This window comes from Rhinatrema bivittatum, chromosome 2 (genome assembly GCF_901001135.1).
Source record: "Rhinatrema bivittatum chromosome 2, aRhiBiv1.1, whole genome shotgun sequence".
Taxonomy (NCBI): Eukaryota; Metazoa; Chordata; class Amphibia; order Gymnophiona; family Rhinatrematidae; genus Rhinatrema; species Rhinatrema bivittatum.
This window is the reverse complement of record NC_042616.1, coordinates 205,383,938-205,400,964: the sequence shown is the minus strand read 5'-3', so window position 1 is coordinate 205,400,964 and position 17,027 is coordinate 205,383,938. Positions and strand designations below refer to the sequence as shown.

Here is a 17,027-nt window from a genome sequence, read left to right as displayed (position 1 = left end):
TTTGCATCGCCTGACTACGCCGTTGCCTCTCTCCAGACCCAGACCTCTGCATTGCCTGACTACGTCTCTAGACTATCTCCGTGATCAGACCTCAGCCTTGCTTGCCACTGCTTCCAGATTGCCGCCAGTTCTGACTCAAACCTATTCCTCGATGCCTCTTCAGCTTACCTCCTGGACTTGGTCAATTCAGGTTTTGACCTGCTCTTGCTCGGGCGCCCCCTGTATGCCTTTGTTCCTTAGGCGCCCGAGTCTCCAGGACACTACCTTGTCCAGTGTAAGACTGTACCATCTCCCTCCTGCTGTCTCTGGGCTGAACTCGATCTCCTCATCGACTACATATAGAGGTCCACCTAAGTCCAGCCGGCCCCGGTACCCAAAATGGGTACCGTCAACCTATGGGTTGCGTCAACCCATAGATTGACGCAACCTATGGGTTGCCGCAACCTATGGGTTGCGTCAACCCCACCTTGGCCCAAGTGTCCACCTCTGGCACAACAGTATGGGGAATTTTCAAATGTTACACGTATAAAAATTGGCATAACTACACATATATAGATTTTGCTTGTGTATTATTAGAAAATGGCACAGACCATCCATGCTCCTTCCATGTGACAGGGGCCGACCAATGGAACCAGTAGCCCCTGTCACATGATAAGGTCAAAGGGCCACCGGTGCCATTTTGTTTACTGGCAGCCGATGGCCCGAGAGCGGAGATCAGTCCCAGGACCCCCACTGGACCACCAGGGACTTTAGGCAAGTTTTTGGGGGGTTGGGAGGGTGGGGGGTTGTAATTAACTAAATTTGAAGGGTTGGGGTGGTTTTTGGGGTTTTTTTCGGCGAAAATTACAGAGAAAAAAAAAAACAACCCGTTGGAAAATGAAGTTTTCCTTGGGTTGCCCGATCTGTAGCCTGACCCGGCAGAAAAAAAAGAAGCACATCCCTACTTATTTATTTACCCAGATTGTGAAGTTCAGTCCTTGTTGATTGTTGTCTGAATGCAAATCCTCTTTTTCACATTTCCCCCTGCCATAGAAGCAGAGAGCAATGCTGTATATGTATTCAAAGTGATGTATCAGGCTTAATTGGTTTAGGGTAGTAACCACTGCAATAAGCAAGCTACCCCCACACTTATTTGTTTACCCAGATTGTGAAGTTCAGTCCTTGTTGGTTGTTGTCTGAATGCAAATCCTTTTTTCCACATAACAGCTATTCATTTCATAAGTCATGGATGCCAGTTTTCTAGATTAGAAAGGTGGTTCCAGATTAAATTTCATTGTAAGTAACTTAAATTTTCTTTACATCCATAAAAATAACCCCTAAAAGCTGCATGGACATGGGCAGGGTAATTTTCAAAGGGACTTTTGCGGGTAAAGTAGTTCCTTACCCACAGAAAATTGTGTGACTGATATGCACATAAAATTAATGGATGAGTATACTTTTACACTCATGGGATAGGAATACAGGGGTTGGAATCTGTGGGGAAGGAAGGCCTTGAGACTTACTCACATTCTTTATATTGAAAAAAATATGCACATAAATTCTCTTGGCAAAACTACATGTACCCAGTGGGTTTAACTGTAATTTTCAAAATGAACTTAAACACATGTAAGTTTGCTTTGAAAACTGATGTAATTTGGGCACAAAACAGCCTGAAAATTTAATGGCCTGATTAAAACTTCCCCTCAGGGAGGGTAATTTAATAACCATGCGAATAGGGCTAAAGTAATTGAATTAAAAAGTATTTGCTTACTCTAACCCAAATTTTCAAAGTAGACCCATATGCATTAATCTGTTTTAAAACTAGGGCTGTGAAAATTAGGGCAGGCTTACTCACATAATGCTGATTTTCGGAAGTACGTACCTAAATTTACACACACGCATTTACATCTGCTGTAGAGGAGATGTAAATTTCCCCGCATAAATTTATATGCGTAATGTTGATTTTTAGAAATGCACAAGTAAATGATTTCCTTACCTCAATTCTGCCCCTTGAACGTCTCTATTTTTTTTGGGCCCATAAAAATATGCATGTGAGTTACAAGTGTCCTTTTATGTACACAAACCTCCCCTCCCCGGGCAATTTTCAAAAGCCTATTTACTTGCACAAATCCTTTTGAAATTCATCATAAAGAGTGCAATTTTCAAATGCATTTTATAGGTATGACAGTGTTTTACCCATAGAAATGGCCTTTTAGAAAACTGACCCCTGAAATTTATGTAAATGTATGACCAAACTGCCTGTTCATGCCGAGGCATTTTCATGGATGGAGCTGGGGAGGGGGTTTGGACTTGCACGCATAGGAGTGAATTTTAAAAGCCCGGCGCATGCCAGAACTGGGAGATACATAAGTATGTATGTCTGGCGCAGACTTTAAAAGGTGCACGAGTATGCACGTATCTTCCAGTACGTGCACAAATAAGAAATTGCAATGCAACAGTCACAGCTTTATATAACGAACATATAATCACAAAATATACGACCAAGTTTCTTCCTTTAAAAGTCAACCCCCAGAAGATGCATCCCCTCACATACAATATTTAAACAATAAAAACACCGACCTCACTTCCCTCTGCCCAATTCACCCTTTTCAAAAATAGACAGGGCCACTAAGCTTCTTGTCTACCTATTTTAAGATAGGATATGGCTATATTTCCCTTCCTGCCACTGTCAAACAGCTTTCTGCAGGAAATTGTTCTAAGTCTCAAATCTGAGTTCATGAAACCCTTAGAGGTAGATTTTAAAAGCCTTGCATGCGCAAAAAGAGCCATATATGCGAGCAAGTGGGCTGCGCGAAAGCTACATGAATTTTAAATAGCCGGGAAGTAGGCAGATAAGGGGGTAGGGCATAGGTGTTCCAGAGGCGGGGCCAGCACTGACATGTGTAACCCTTAATTTTCCTCAGCTAGCATGCGTAAGTTATGCATTTAACTTTGCTGCAGCTCCTTAGTAGGCATCTGGTGAACATGGGAGGGAGAGAGCGAGAGTGGGTTATGGCTTGGGGGGGGTGCTACAGAAACAGTCATTGTAAAATTGACATCATTAAAGAATTTTAGACCTTATAAGCAATGAAAAGGATTGTACAAATCAAACGGTCCATTTAGGGGTCGATTTTCAAAACCCTGTGTGCGCGACTATGTGTGTGCGGTTCCCGGCGCACGCACATGGACGCACTAATTATATAACAGCGTGCATGTTATAAAATCCAATGTGCGTGCGCACATGCGTGCCAGATTTTAACAACTCACGCGTGCAGGGGGTGAATTTTCAAATTATGAGCGGCGACACGATCGGCCTTTTTTCCAATTCCCTCCTAGTTTGCTCCAATTAAGGAGTGGACTGAGAGGAAACTTCCCTCCCCCCCCCCCCCCCACCTAACCTTCCTTCCCTTTCCCCTCTCCACCCCAACCTGTAAACTCTACCGAGCTGCCCCAAATTTTTTTATTTCACTACTTACTGCTCCTCCGGAGCAGAAGTATTTTCCATGTGCCAGCCAGCTGCCGGTGTGCGCTTCCCTGGGACAGTGCTAGTAGTCGCTGTCCCAGCCAGGCTCCATCCCAACCCACCCAGCTTGCCCCTTTTTCAGGACCCTGTAAGCGCATGGCGGGCCCATTCTAAAATGCGCGTGGTGCACGCAAGACCCAGCTACGAGCATAACCTCTGTTTTTACAGGCATGGCCCTTTGAAAATTTACTTGATATTGGAGTGTCAGGCTGAGCCTTATAAAGAGGTTCTCTCTCTCTCTCGCTCTCAAATGATATGCGTGTAAAGCTGCAGACATACACATGTGAAGGTTATTTTATAACCTGTGCGCATAGAGGTAGATTTTAAAAGGTTGCGCGTGGGCATACATGTGCGCGCGCTACCCGGCATGCGCACACGTATGCCCAATTTTATAACATGCGCACGCAGGCACGTGCATGTTATAAAATTCGGAGTTGGCGCCTGCAAAGGGGTGCACAATTGTGCACCTTGCGTGCACCGAGCCCTCGCCGAGCCGCGCTGCCTTCTCCCATTCCCTTACCTCCCACCCAACTTCTCTTCCCTTACCCTACCTCCCCCGCCCTTTCCTCCCTACCTTTTTTGTTTTGTTTTTGTTTCAAAACTTACTCCAGCCCTGGGGCTGGAGTAAGTTGCTGACGCTGGCTGAGTGCCGGCGTGAGATCCCTGGCACAGCGGCAAATGGCCGCTGTGCCTGGAGCCTCTGACCCCGCTCCCGGACCGCCCCGCCCCCTCCCTGCCCCTTTAGTAAAGCCCCGGGACTTACACGCATCCCGGGGCTTTATGCGCGTCGCCGGGCCTTTTGAAAATCCGGCCCATACTTTATAAAATAGCGCGTTTCTCACCAAACAGCGACATATGCACATTCATGGGCGCATGCACAGTCCTTTAAAAATCTACCCATTATCTTTCTATCTTTGGTGTGCTACAAGTAAAATGTGTGTCAGCTTTATGTAACTGGCACAAAGCTTTCTTTTAGCAAAAAGAAACAAGCAAAAATCAAACAGGAACAAGCAGCAAATAAAAATGAACCGTGGAGAGAAGTTTGAGTAAAGCTACATACGTGGCATCCTTGTGCACATCATTTTGAAAAGAGGTTTCTTTTGTCCTTCTAGTCATCTTTAGGGCAGAGTCCTTTCCCAGGATTCCTATTTATTAACCTGAAATAGTGTGCAGAGTATGCAGAATCAGTATATTTTCATTTTATTCAAAATGATGTGCGAGTCATGAAAAAATGGAGAACACCTTAGAAAGGCCACAATGCTCAAGTTATTAGGATTTCTACTTACAAACTACTTTGGTGCATCAATTTTCTTTTTATTGTCAATTATAAAATATTTTTAAAAAATCATAAAATAAATGGCTGTGTTGGTATATAAAATTAAAAGGCCATCCTTAACGTTCGTCCCAAAAGATAAGTGAAACAAAATGCTACAATGCATCTTACTAGTTTCTTCAAATGGATTCATTCTGTGCGTATCATTACGGAAATGGAACCTCACTCAAAAGCCAGGGAATATTGGGTATGTGCTTCAAGCTGCTAATGCTCTCAGTATTTGAATTATGCCAAAGACATCCTCCTTCAGGAGTTCCAAGGATGTAATTACAGACAACATATCAAGGTACCATTTTCAAGTATTTTATAGCACGCATCTCTTTTAAAATTCACATTAAAATGAGTGTAATATTTTAAAATAGTGAACACAGTTCAAAAAAAAATTTTAAAAGCCTGGTACACACATTAATTAGGGGACGGGCAAATAACTTGGGATGGCACTCACCGAGTAGACTTTAAAAGCCATCAAGGATATGCGCATATCTCCTGGAGTGTGCACATCTCCAAGTTTTCAAAAAGGGGTGAGGAATTGGCATGATCTAGGTGAGGCACAGGCATTTTGGGTTATGAACCAGAGAAGTGTGTGTAAATACTTATGCATGCTGGCGCACTCTGGGGTCCCCTGCCATGTAGCTTTCCTTCTGCTATGGATGAGGTGTAAGTTGAAAAATAAAAAAAGTAGAGGTGTACAAATATATATTTTTGTTTTTCGGTTCGTTTTCAGGAAGATATTTCCCTACGCATTTTGGTTCATGGAATGTTTGATTCATTTCATTCATATGAAAAAAAAATCAAACATTTAAGAAAAAAAATAACCAAAAAAACAAAAACGGGCCTCCCATCCACCTGGAAAAATGCTGGGGCCAGGATCCCCCCGGCTCCCAATTACCTGATCTGGTGGGGATCTGCCAGTGTGGGCTTAGGCTCAGGCTGAAGACTTGGACTTACGGCCTATGCAAAGCAAACATCTCAGCATAGGGAGGAGCATGGCCCACGCCTATTGCCATGGCCCGCCCAAAGGCCAGGTCCTGAGGCCGGGGCCTTGTCCTGGACTGAAGCCTGATCCCAGGGCCTGGCTCGGAAGCTGGGCCACAGCATTGGGCCTGGGTCCAGGCTCCAACCTAGGCCAAGGACCAGGAGACAGTATCCGATTTGGCCACTTCCATGGATACCCAAAAGATCAGGTAATTTTGTTTGGGAGGCTCAGGCCTAGACCAAGATCCTAGTGTTGTGCTCAGGCCTAGGCCACAGCCTTGCTTTGGTCTTCAGCCTATGTACTAGGCAAGGCCCCATCCTTGAGCTTAGGCCTAGGCCCGATGCATTCATTTAAAAAGAATGCAACAAATAAGGTTTGTTTCATTTGTTGCGCGTGCAGGGTTTTGAAAATCAACCCCTATATGGACCATTTAATTTGTAAAATGCAGCTAGCAGGGACTGCAGTGTACAAATCAACTCCTTTTTATTGCTTATAAGGTCTAAAATTCTTTAATTTCAGGACATCCTGGATGAAACAAATTGGCCTTATTTGTCGCATTTTGCACATTTGTTTATAATGAATGCACATCCCTGCTAGGCAGATCTGTGGGGTTTTAAGGGTCAGGGCTAAAAGGCGGGAGTCTGGGTAGGGTAGAGAGTATCAGGGAATGCCGAGGGAGAGAGATTTGGTTTAAAAATTGTAGCAGTTCTAGCTTTTTGTGGAGGTGGGAGGCTGTGTCTAGTAGCCGCATTTTTTAAAACAAAATGAAATGAAAAAATTAAATTAAATTGTTTATTTTTCTCTTGTTTTAAAAATGAATTGAAAGAAAATTAGAAATCTTTAAAATTTCCCGCTTTGTTTCAACAAATGCATAAAATAGTATGTCAAAACTATAGTTTGCTTGGTAAGGGGTTTTATTTTTATCTAATTTCATACCTGTGGGGGAAAAAAGCTTTTAGAAACCAGGCCCAACATAAACAATGCTATAATTAGTCATTTTTATTTTACTTTAAACATATAAATCATATACAAATGATCTAACTCTTCCTTCTTTCTTCGGAGCTTCTGTTCTGTGAACTTTGGAGAGCTCCAAAAGTTTCTGCACTGGAGTAAATCTCTGAGAGACAGAACAAAATATCACCTGTGTTGGCCTGAACATCTTATTTCCAGCAGAAGAAAAATAATGCCGTAGGTCAAATACCTCTGGGCTTTCAGCTGTTTGTGTGGCTCAAGAAATTGTCAGTATTATGGACAAAGAGCTTATGAGAAACCATTGTATGATGAACCACAGCTCATTAATCTTAACCATTTAATTACAGTTAAGCTTATATCATCAATGGTATCTATAACTTTCCATATTCATAGTAGACTTTAATATACAGTAATTTACAGTGAAGTTGAAATACTCTCCTTTATAAATCTTTAAAATTACATTTTATAAACTAGAAACAAAGTTGTTCCTTCATGGAATAGGCAGACATAAAAAAAAAAAAAAAAATACTTAAGATCATGCCCATGGAAAGGAAAATTGAATTTTAGTTTTTATGAAAAAAAAAAAATGCTTGGACTTCAATAAAAATTATATTCTAAGTACTCAACTCACTTAGATGGAATTAAGCTATTTTGTTTTGTCTGCCATCATTCTCTTTCAGTGGTCTGTGCCAGTTCCCCTTCTCCACCCCAAGAGTATCCTGGCCAGTCCTGAGATGCACCCTTGGCACCACTCATTGGATGATAGGGGTCACCGCAGCTGTGCTATCCCTCTTCCCTCCCTGGGCCTGAGAGCATCACCTCCACATTAATCTGAGTTGATGATTTCCGTCAAGTTAAAAATCTTGACAGTTTTTCTCCAAGATGACATCCAGATGCAAATTGCCTATGAAAAGAGTAGGAGTGTGGTAGGTTTGTAGAAGCCACGTATGAAGTAAGCAAGGAGTGGATTCCAAAAGGACATTTTCTATAATCAGAAGCTGAGCACTTCTAGACATTCACAGAGTGGGGAATTCCTGGTGCCGGCCTCATTGAAACAAAGAAAGAAAAAACAAAGGGATGGTAACTTTCAAAGCGGTGTGTGGCCCGTGCCCAGGGACGCATCTATTTTATAACATATGCATATATATCCGCGCATGTTATCAAATTGCCTGACCGTGTGCACATGTGAACTCAATTTTAAGCGGGTGCACACCTGGGTGCGCAAATGCCACTTCTACCGCGTAAGCGGGGGGATTTTAAAAGGGACCTGCGCTGACACCATTGGCCAGTTTTCCCAGTTCATTCCTCGTTCGCCCATTTAAGAAATAGATCTTGCAAACCCACTTAGGGCCTCATTTTCTAAAGTATCGCAGGCCTGCGATACTTTAGGGAATGAGGGGTGGGGGGCCGAAACGGGGGGCGGAGCTGCGCTAGCCGGCAGCGATCGCACCGTCACGGTGCGATCGCTGCCGGTTTCGCACCCAATAGCACCACAATAGAAGGTGTAGCTATTGGGTGCGAACTCGGACGTGAAAAGGGCCTTATCTTTTCGTCGTCTGCGGCATCTTCGCGGAGTCGGCCCCGGTGACGCCCTGACTCCTCCTCTTCCGGGGCCGACTCCGCCCCCATGTTGGTATCGCACGCGATAAGGGACTTTTCACATGCAAATGTCCCTTATCGCATGCGATCCCTCTGGAAAATGAGGCCCTTAGTTTCATAGCCTCCCTTCACCCATGTTAGCACTGATCTGCCTGGATTTTTTTGTTTTATAACTTACACGACATTCTTAGAAAAGCAAAGTTACGTGGCAGCGAACCCCCAGCGCGCGCCAGTTCACCTAAATATTTCCACACAAATTTCATGTTAAAATCCCAGATCTCCCATGCCCTGCCACTTTTTGGAAACTTTTCATTTGTGCACGTAGTAGCATGTACATGTGGGTAGCTTTTAAAATCCGCTCGACATGCGCCAGCCCAACATAATTGCGCATTCCCTAATTGATGTGTGTATCGGGCTTTCAAAAATTCACCTTAAAGCAAACAGATTTTCACATTATTTTGCCACTGACATCCTATATATTCTGGACATTTTTCTAAAGAAATGAAGCAAGGCTGTAGTAGATCCAGATTTTGAATCTCAGCTGTCTGTAAGAAGAAGTTTTCCCTAAAGGAGCTAAAAGAGACTTTTAAGTGAAGGGGGGGCTCATTGACTCATCAAATGATCCCAGGAAAACTAGACCACAAGTCTGATTTCAACGAATATTTACAGTGACAGGAATGATAAGTAGTACCGTTCTACATGAATCGTTTGATATGGAGTTTCTTGCCTGCTTTATGTTTGACTTGAATTAGATTTTATAACATATTAATTTTATCTTAATGTATTCTATTTTACTAATATGAGACCTTGTAATTTTTTAGTTATGTTATTTTATTTTTATGATTTATATCTATGTACAAACCATTTGACTAAACTTTGTTTGTAACAAGCCGTATAGAAACATTTTTAAATAATATTCAGTATATAGTGATTAACATGTAAGCATAATATAAGTAGGGGGTTTCCATTTTACAGATAAGTCCATATCATTAAAGATGTTATCATGCTTTTAAATTTCATTTGTATTTGGCTTTTAATAAGGCAGAAAAAATAATTCTGGAAAACTGGATGTGGATGAGAACAGTGAAGAAAACAATTTAAGATGAGCAACTTACCTGAACAAACCCGTATGTATAAAAATTAAGGCTCACCAGAAGTTTAACTAGATGTGACAAGCAGGGCTTATTTTACATTCCCATTGGTGCATGGTTGATATGAGGACATTGAAAGAAAGTGGCTCGTAAAAAAAGGAAAAAATATCCTTAAAAAATACTTTCAAAGAACCAAAATTTTAAAAGAACAAAAAAAAAAGACTCAGTTTTTGTAATAGAGTGCCTTGATTTCTGTATAGAAATATCCACATCAAAACTACTAAAAATAATGAAAAGAAGAAAGAAAGAACCATCCTATCACTCATGATCACTGGGGTCCAATAATAAATAGGGACCTTAGTTTTTAGTTTTTATTGTATTTTTCTTTGAAATTTGTCAGTTTTTTTATAATGAATGTAAATGGGAGAAAATCAGTGGGAAAAAATAAGTCATTTTTTTTCTATCAATTTTTTTTGTTATTTCTTACAATAAACACTGATAAATTCCCAGGAAAATTAAAAGAAAAACTGTAAAGAAAGGTCCCTAGCTAAAATGGATACTCCTCTGGTCCTCTCTGAGGTTTTAGTGCCACATTTCTGAAAAAATCCATTTCTGGCTAACATTATATGTTACTTCCAAGAAGTTAGCCTCTGTCAGACTGTAGTATATTTTAACATAAAGTGCCCCTTTACATAGAGCAGACTAACTTTATAGAAATAGGATACGTACCTGATTTGGGATGAAATGATGGGAGTACTTCCTATGGCATGCTCACTCTACACAAAAAGGAAGGCTGAATTAGTCTCAGTCCTGTTAAATAATATCTGTGAGGCTATGTTACACAATACTGCAATGAGTCATTTCATCTTGCTTGCCAAGTGCAATAAAGATAGGTTCGGCAATCATTATACTGCAGTGCAATTCAGATTTCATTGGTGGTTATTCATAGCAGTGAGAAGTCAAAGGATACACCCCCACAGCAATATGATGACATTTCTTTGCAATCAAAGAAGTGAATTTCAAAACTTTAGGTACATAAAAATTAGCATATCAGCATGTAAGTACCCTCTACTTGCATATTCCATATTTTATACAAGTTGAAATTATGTGCGTACTATCACTTTTACACGCACATATACGCATGTAAAAAAAGGGGAGGTTTAGGGACATTCTAGGGCAGGGTCAACACTTACGCACATAAGCTGCTATTTTAAAAGACACTTGTGCGCATACATTTGCTACGCTTGCGTATTTTTATACCTGCTAATTATCTGGCATAAGGGATATTAAATGTGTTTATTGTGCAATACTGACTGGGTGGGAGGTGTGGGTGAACTGGGAGGAGATGAGGTTGAAGAACCAGGAAAGTCTCAATGACCTAAGAAAAACTGGGCAAACTGATGGACTAATTGGTTGTTAGCGATCACTCCGCCAAGGCGGGCGGAGTTAGTAATCTGTTAGCGATCAGCTCCCCCAGAGGGGAGGAGCTGGCAATCTAATGTAGATTACCCCGCCAGGGAGGCGAAGTTAGCAGTCTGATATGGATCTGCTTCCCCAGAGGGGAGTAGTCCCTATAGCGGAATCTCTCCAAAAAATGTTGTCTTACTGTCCAAAAAACTTCCCTATAGCGGAATCTCTCCAAAAAACTTTGTCTTACTGGACCAACTGCCTCTCAGAAATCAACAACCTACTCTCCAGCCTCAACCTGGTACTTAACACCAACAAAACTGAAATCCTTATTATAGCCCCAGAAAACTACTTCCCCCTCATCCCTACAACTACCAACCAATGTCGTATCACCTCAATAAACTTCTCGCCTCAAGTAAGAGACCTGGGTGTTCTACTAGATAACCGACTCAGCCTCAGCAAGTTCGTAAACAACACCACAAAAGAATGCTTCTATAAACTGCAAGTATTAAAAAAATTAAAATCACTTTTACTCCACAGAGACTTCCGCCTGGTACTACAATCCATCATACTCCTGAAACTGGACTATTACAATTCACTCCTGCTGGGCCTTCCTGCCAGCACCATCAAACCACTCCAGATGGTCCTTAACGCCACAGCCAGAATTCTCACAAACGCTAACAAAAGGGATCATATCACCCCCATCCTCAAGCACCTTCACTGGCTGCCGATTAAACACAGGATACACTTCAAAACCCTTATGATGATACAAAAGGCCCTTCACAACATCTCTCCTCTCAACCTAACTTTTCCACTCCAACAGCACATCACCAAGAGACCAACTAGAAATGCGTACAAGAACTTGCTACTCACCCAACCGGCAAAATCTTCCCTGAGGAAACACGCTCTTTCTACGGCGGGTCCCCTACTCTGGAATTCGTTCCCTCCGGACCTTCGCCTAGATCCCTGCCAAAGGACATTAAAAAAGAAGATAAAGACTTGGCTTTTCACCCAAGCTTTCCTGGAGAACTAAGACCCAAGGATTTCAAGGACATTATAGACCCCGATCCCTTTGGCCTAAATCCCTGCCATAGATCTCTCAAAAAGTAACAATAGTCTTAGCTGTTCACCCAAACTTTCCCAGAATCCTAGACCCGAGGAATACGAATACATTATAGACCCCGATCCCTTCTCCTGCTGTACATATGTTTCTTAATAGTTCTACTTTGCAGTTTAATCAGGCCTTTGTTTGTTTTCTGTAAATTCTTTAAATTCTTTTATTGTTATATGTTTCAATGTAAGCTGCCCTCGAGGCAACAGTTATATTTCCTTGTAAACCGGTGTGATATGTATATTATACAGGAACCTCGGTATATAAAAAATTAAAAATAAATAATAAATAAATAAAATAGTCAGCAGAGTGATGTACTCCGTAGATGGAGTTAATGATCTGATGTGGTTTAGCTCCCACAGAGTGGGAGTCTGTATGATACGGCTCTAGTAGTGTAAGGAATAAACAATGGAAATTGGTGAATCCTTGAGCCGATGGCAGATAACAGCGCCCCCAGGAGGATATCCTGAGAGGGACCACCGGCTAGGCCGGAGTATGGAGACAAACACAGATAGTTCTTTATTAGACAGGAAGTAAAACCACCAGAGGTGGCAGTAGTGAATTGATGTGCCCAGCAGGGCTGAAGTCCCTCAGATACTGGAACTGTGATCTCTGGGTTGCTGAGCTGTAGAGAGAGAGACTATAGATAGTGAGTAGACAGGGTATGCTGGATAGAGATGTGAATCGTGTCCTCGATCATCTTAACGATCGATTTCGGCTGGGAGGGGGAGGGAATCGTATTGTTGCCGTTTGGGTGTGTAAACTATCATTAAAATTGTTAATATCGTGAGCCGACACACTAAAACCCCCTAAAACCCACCCCCGACCCTTTAAATTAAATCCCCCACCCTCCCGAACCCCCCCCCCAAATGCTTTAAATAACCTGGGGATCCAGCGGTGGTCCAGAACGGCGGCGGTCCGGAACGGCCCCCTCAATTGAATCCTGTTGTCTTCAGCCGGCGCCATTTTGCAAAATGGCCACCGCAAAATGGCGGCGGCCATAGACAAAAATGATTCGATGCAGGAGGTCGTTCCGGACCCCCGCTGGACTTTTGGCAAGTCTTGTGGGGGTCAGGAGGCCCCCCCAAGCTGGCCAAAAGTTCCTGGGAGTCCAGCGGGGTTCAGGAAGCGATTTCTTGCCGCGAATCGTTTTCCGTACGGAAAATGGCGCCGGCAGGAGATCGACTGCAGGAGGTCGTTCAGCGGCGGTCCGGAACCCCCGCTGAATGACCTCCTGCAGTTGATCTCCTGCCGGCGCCATTTTCCGTACGGAAAATGATTCGCGGCAAGAAATCGCTTCCTGAACCCCGCTGGACTCCCAGGAACTTTTGGCCAGCTTGGGGGGGCCTCCTGACCCCCACAAGACTTGCCAAAAGTCCAGCGGGGGTCCGGAACGACCTCCTGCGTCGAATCGTTTTGTCTATGGCCGCCGCCATTTGCGGCGGCCATTTTGCAAAATGGCACCGGCTGAAGACAACAGGATTCAATTGAGGGGGGCCGTTCCGGACCGCTGCCGTTCTGGACCACCGCTGGATCCCCAGGTTATTTAAAGCATTTGGGGGGGGTTCGGGAGGGTGGGGGATTTAATTTAAAGGGTCGGGGGTGGGTTTTAGGGGGTTTTAGTGTGCCGGTTTTCCTGCCCTCCCCCTTCCCCCGATTTACGATTTTTTTTTTTTTTTTTTGAAATTTAAGGTTTATTAGAGAAATATAACACCAAAAATACAAGACCATGCAGAATCTGCGAAGCATGGACAATAACAAAATTAGCAGTGAAGTAAATGCAATAAAAACTTACAACAGGATCTCTGTGTTTCTCAGTTATTACCCAAATGTAACCCCCCCCCCCCCTTTACTCCCCGCACCCCCACCCCTCTCCCCTACCACCCCTGGGATCTCCTTCATAGGAGAACAAAAACACATAAAAGAACCAAACAAAAAGAAAAGAAAAATCATATCTTCGTCTGTTGTTGCTGCCATGTTAGATATAGGGTCCAAGTACGCTGAAATACCCCTATTTGTTTCCAGCGGTGCGCCGTGATCTTACTAAGGATACAGACCTTGGCCACCCATGACTGAATCTGATGCAGAGTGGGTACTCCCTTAGCCTTCCAATGGAGAGCTATCTCGCAACGAGCAGAGGTGACCACTAGTCTAATAAAGCGTTGTTTAGCAATGTCAAGCTGTGGGTACTCTGAATTAAGTAAAGCAACTATGGGAGTCAAGGTAATAGAGATATGCAAGATATCTGAAAGCCACCCAGCCAACCCTCGCCAGAGTTGGGAGATAACAGCACACTCCCACCACATATGGTAAAAAGAACCTAGTTCCCCGCAACCTCTCCAGCACCTATCTGAAGTTGTGGGATAAATTCTATGGAGTTTGGAGGGGGTATAATGCCAGCGATAAAGGAGTTTAAAACTATTTTCCAAAAAGGCGGCTGAAATGAGACCCTTACACCCCACAGTAAAAATAGCGTCCCAAAAATCATCACCCTGCGGGGACCCTAGATCTGTCTCCCAGGCGGACCGGAATGTCGGCCGGGTTTCTATCCCCTGAATAAGCAACTTATAAATTTTGGACATTAAATGCTGGATTTTGTCAGCTGCCCGGCAGAAATTCTCAAAGAGACTAACCGGCAGAAGCAGATCCTGAGAAATATTGGACGCCCTTGCATAGCTCATGAGTTGTAGGTAGCGGTAAAAGTCCCCCTGTGGTAAGTCATATTTGGCTTGGAGAATGGGGAACGGTACCCATGAGGGGTGGTCCCAAAAGTGGCTGTAATTGTAGAGACCCTTAGCCAACCAATCCCTAAAGACCTACTGGGCTTTACCTGCTAGGAACGTCCCAGAGTAAAAGGGGGAAAAAAGGACCGAGCCCACCTTGGCCCCCACCACCTGAGGCTTCCATTTATACCAAAGTTGTAAAGTACACTGAATCGTGGTGGGTAAGCCGTCCAATTTAGGCCCCGAACTAGAAGGCTGCCAGATGGCATTAGTCAACAAATATGACCCAGCGAGTTCTTGTTCCAGAATTGCCCATGGTTTGCGGGTTTCAAGTCTGTGCCAGTCAACTACAGCTCGTAACTGAGCCGCAACATAATATCGTAATAAATTGGGCACCGCTAGACCCCCCCGCACCCGGGGTTGAAACAATACTCTCTGAGCGACCCTGGGATGCTTCCCCTGCCACAAAAATTTCATAATCCTACGTTGCCACTTGAGCAGCAGGGCATCTGGTATAACACAAGGAATGGTTTGGAAAAGGTAACCAAGCCGGGGCAAAATGTTCATTTTAAAAGTAGCGATACGCCCCAGCCACGAGATGTGGTATCGATTCCACTCCTCCATTTCCCTGTATAATTTGGCGAGAAGAGGTGGGTAGTTAAGATTAAAGACATCGGATTTGGCCCCGATATAGATACCAAGGTATTTAATTTTCTCCTTTGTCCATTTAAAAGCAAACCGAGCTTTCAGATCCCGTGCCCGGTCCTCCGGTAGCATAATATTAAGAATTTCAGTTTTGTCCCAATTAATGGAGTAACCAGACACCCGACTGAAGGCGATAATAATCTCTACTACAGCTGGCAACGAATGCTCAGGGTCTGTGAGGGTCAGAATAACATCATCAGCAAACATTGCTAACTTGGAAGAATAGGATCCCACACTAATACCCCGCACATCTCGGGACAGCCGGATCCGTTGGGCCAAGGGTTCTATAAAGAGGGCAAAAAGTAACGGAGAGAGCGGGCACCCCTGGCGAGTGCCCCGCTCTACTATAAAGAATGGGGAATAACCCCCATTAACCTTAATACAGGCCCGCGGGCTATCGTATAATTTCTGAATCCAAGTAATAAAAAAATTCCCAAAACCCATAGTGTGCAAGACTTGGAATAAGAAAGGCCAATGAACCAGATCAAAGGCCTTTTCCGCATCCATAGCCATAAAAAGAAAAGGGATATCGTGACGCTTAACCCACCAGAGGGAGGTCAACAACTTCCGAACATTGTCGGAGGCCATACGACCCGGTATAAAACCGGCCTGATCCGGGTGGATGAGCTGCGCCACATATCCATTAAGCCTGTTAGCCAATACTTTAGCCAAAAGCTTAAGGTCTATGTTCAGCAAGGAGATAGGCCTATAAGAGCCACATCTGGTAGGGTCCCGTCCCGGCTTGGCAAGGACAGTTATACCCGCCACATTAGAATTGGGATTCAAAACCCCCTCATGCCGCAGTGCGTTAAACATGGCAGTGAGTGGAGTAAGTAAGTCACCGGCAAAGCATTGATAAAACCGGGACGTAAAACCATCCAGCCCCGGAGATTTGCCAGCCTTGAGTTGCTTAATGGCATATAACACTTCAGCTTCTGAAATGGCTTTATCCAGCATATCCAATGGCTTTATCCAGCATATCCAATTCAAATCTTCTGAAATGGCTTTATCCAGCATATCCAATGGCTTTATCCAGCATATCCAATGGCTTTATCCAGCATATCCAATTCAAATCCTTAATGATGATACATAAAGCTTTGCACAACATCGCACCGCTCAAGTTAACATTCCAAATTCAACTACACACATCTACAAAACCGACCAGAAGCGCTTATCAAAACAGACTAACCACCCAACCGGCTAAATCCTCGCTGAGGAAACGCGCTCTATCCACAGCGGGCCCTTCACTCTGGAACTCGCTTCCTCCAGACCTTCGCCTTGAACCATGCCACGCTACATTCAAAAAGAAACTTAAGACTTGGTTATTCAAACAAGCATTCCCGTAGAACCAAGAGCAGGAAGAAAATCAGTCACATATTTTCCGATTACCCCAGCATATTTCACATAACCTTGTTATTTAACCATGTTATTTTTCTCATTAACCCTCATGTTATTTTACCAACTGCTATTGCATTTTATTTATTGTCATTTTTTATTGCCATTTTTCATTGATATTTATTGTTGTTTATTTATTAATTATTTATTAATTGTTATTGCATTTATTTTCATCTATTAATTGTTATTTATTAATTGTTAGCATTGTTATAT

At 43.3% G+C, this 17,027-nt stretch overlaps 1 long non-coding RNA gene across 2 annotated transcripts in view; it reads right to left on the bottom strand.

Annotated features, from left to right (window-relative positions):
* Positions 1-963: 963 nt before the first annotated feature.
* Positions 964-17,027, bottom strand: part of LOC115086077 — a 51,380-nt gene continuing 35,316 nt past the window's right edge. The window contains exons 2-4 of one of the 2 annotated variants that reach the window (XR_003855061.1): positions 10,203-10,249; positions 4,563-4,659; positions 964-1,023 (exon numbers count right to left, since the gene is read on the bottom strand). This is a non-coding gene — a long non-coding RNA (uncharacterized LOC115086077). Of the gene's footprint in view, positions 1,024-1,139; positions 1,240-4,562; positions 4,660-10,202; positions 10,250-17,027 lie in introns of those variants that run through there. The other variant, XR_003855060.1, reaches the window with a different exon arrangement.